The following is a 3,283-nucleotide window of genomic DNA, read 5'->3' as shown; positions in this document are numbered from 1 at the left end:
GAGCCTCAGTGGAATGAGCATTAAACGCCATAATGTGAATCGCCATGTAATCAAAACGCCTCAATGGAAAAATAATGAAGGACGATAGCAAAATTGACCTTTTCCCACATTTTGCATGACTGCCTAACCAAGCTGTCAATCCACCTCGAGAAGGGGCCCTAGTTTTGAAAGGTAGAGAGACACTGACAGAGAAATCGTGGTGGGCATTAGCATGGGAAATACTGATGGACTTATCACCGGTAGGATAATAATCAAAACTAGTTGCAACAGAAATCATGGGGCGCCCCGGTAGCACGTTCGACGGTCGATTGACAACGTACGCCGGAGGTGATGATATAGCCAGAGCGGTAGGAGGAAATGATTTTCCGGTGAACTGTCTGGGCAGAGCATGTGATAACTGGACCAGGACCCAGATAGTCCCAATCTTGATAATTTCCTGCATGTGATAATTGATATCTTTGTCATCTTAGATCACCTTGAGGAATTAAGCTAGCAAAACAAGTAGGGCTCAGTATCTGATGTAGTTTTGACCATTCAGGAGTTATACAAATCGCTTAGTGGACAAGCCGGTCTTGGATATGATTCATTTCAGTTGGTTTCCTTGTTTCAACTATGACCCATATGTCATAATCATCTGGGCATAGGACCAGGTTTGCTACTATAAGATAATATTTTACTATTTGCGTAACATCTAAAGATGAAAGAAATCAGATCAGAATATATAATTATATCACCACCACCGCATTTCACTTGAGTGGAGGTGCATGTGCCCCACTCTCACATATCCCAAGTGAGACCAAATGGACTACATTTTTACCTATTAAAATATAAAAAATAGTTTTTATTGATTAAACATTTAAAAGAAATACATGCTACCATATCCTTTTTTTATTTCAAACTTTAGTGTGCACGTCGAGACTCGTATCTTTGTGCCAATAACCAAACACCAAAACTCATGAGGGCTAGGGATGGCAGTGGATCGGGGAAAATGGGGCCCTGCCCTGCCTCACCTAGTTTGGAGCGGGGATAGGGGACACTAAACGGGGATGGAGGTTAAAATCAAAACCCGTGCTGGATGGAGGCGGAGATGGACTTATGCTTTCTCCTGCCCTGTCTCCGATCTTCGATCCCTGTAATTAGGAAAATAACTAAAACACCTTTAGGAATGCCAGTGGACCGGGGAGAAATGGGCTCCTGCCCCCCTGCCTTGTTTGGACCAGGGATAGACATGAAACATGTATGGAGGTTAAAATCAAAACTCATGCGGGAATAAAGGCGGGGATGGAGGGCAGAATTTTGATACGGGGCGGGAGTGGAGTCCTTGTCCTTCACCTCCGCCCCGGTCCATTGTCATCCTATCACTTTTACTATCCAAGGTATGAAGTTAGGATTCCTCTTAATTATGAGTTAGGGGATAGTATCTATTGATTCATCTGCTTGAGGTCTTCCCATGCTTCCAAGAAAGAAAATGAAAAAAACTATATATTCTTTTTTTTCATCTGTTTGGTTTCTCCTTCTAGATCTATGATATGGTCATTGACTACAAATGAGTAGCACCATATGAAGACTTGATAAGTCATTAAAGTTCAAAGACAGTTGTTAATCATGTAGTGGGTTTTGGATGGAAGTGAAGGGAAAGTGTATCACAAGTTGCTTGGGTTTTGTGAGTTAATGCTATTGGATTTGTATGACAAACTGTCTGTTGCCTCTTATGTCATACATGATACTTCCCTCACTCTATCTGGTGTAATTTTTTAGAGATGAACAGTTGTTTGTGGATTAACCTTTACTTATTGCTAGTCCCTAGTTATATAAGATTTCATTAGGAAGATGAGTCATGGTATTATTCATTTTCGTGTTTATTGATGAGGCCCGTCGATGATGCAGCAAGATGTCTTTGCCAAGGTTTTCGAAAAGCATTGCAAGCATGTGAGGTGGATGAGTGCATTTTTTTCTCCATCCAAACCATCCTACTTCAGTCATGCTCAAATTTTGTATCTATCTTTTGAGCTAAAGATGACACAAATGGAGCTCCAACAAATAAGAGAGAAAATAGAACGAGAGATAAGCAACTAGAAAGCTCAAAGAAAAGTTGCAAGCCTTCATGGATTCACACAAACAAAACCCCCAATCCTAGATCTAAATTTTTTAAATTCTTTACTTATATGATGAGTGGATATGTTTTGATTTCTAAACTCTTTGCTACAATTGTTATAATTAAATTTTAATTTATGTGAATATTAGAAGTGTATATGTTTGTTGTAGGCTTGGAGATGATGTAGTGAGTTTGTATTTGAAGTTTGTTTGTTGCATACTTGCAGAGGATGTAGGAGGCTTGAATTTTTTAAATGTATTTGAAGTTTTTGTTAAATGTATATTTGAAGTGTATGTCAATAGTTTGATGTGTGTTGAATGTTTGAGGATATATGTTTGAAGTTGAATATTTGAGGATGTATGTTTAAAGTGTATATTTGAAGTTTTTGTTGAATGCATGTTTTTGTTGCAAGTTTTTGAATGTAAAAATAATTTTTTGAAACTAATTTTTAGTTTTCTATTTGCAGGTTTATAGCCTATAACAACGACATTCTCGTCTCGCCGTTATAGGTTATAAACCTGTCTCGCCGTTATAGCCAACCTATAACGACGAGTTAATTCTTTTTGTGTTAGCCTACAACTATGAGTTAATGCTCACCACTATAGATTATAACGATGAGACAAGAATATTATAACCTATAGGTAACGTATAACGGCGAGCCATAAATCATGCCTTTATAGGGTATCTCACCGTTAAAACAATCTCACCATGATAGGCTACCTCATCGTTATTAGTGTTTCAATTTCCGACAAGTAATCTTGCTGGTGTTGGGTCACCTTTAACGATGACATATAAATGTCACCATTATTGGTCAACAAAGGCTATTTTTCATGAAAACTTATCAATGAGAAATATCACCTCTATAGGCCAATAGCGATGAAAAAAATTGCCGCTATTGACCTGCATCCTTGTAGTGAAAGTTTGATAGACTTTGCTGAAAAATTATCGAAATGTTTAGTAAAAAGTCTGCGAAAGAGAGCGGATCAAGTAAAACAACATTTATAAGTTACCGTCTCATAGGGGTAACCATTGAATGTCACCAAGTTGATGGGATGTCACAAGTTCAAAACTCATTGGTGGTGCCCCTTGCCGCAAGGTCAAAGCTGTGTGTACTCTCTAGTGGCTAGGGGGACCTCACCAACCGGAGGCCAGCCAATGTACGGTCAGTGATGGGGTTTTCCCTTAGAT

Source organism: Nuphar pumila, chromosome 14 (genome assembly GCF_984573655.1).
Source record: "Nuphar pumila chromosome 14, dmNupPumi1.hap1.1, whole genome shotgun sequence".
In the NCBI taxonomy this organism is placed as follows: domain Eukaryota; kingdom Viridiplantae; phylum Streptophyta; class Magnoliopsida; order Nymphaeales; family Nymphaeaceae; genus Nuphar; species Nuphar pumila.
Note: the sequence above shows the minus strand (reverse complement) of the source record.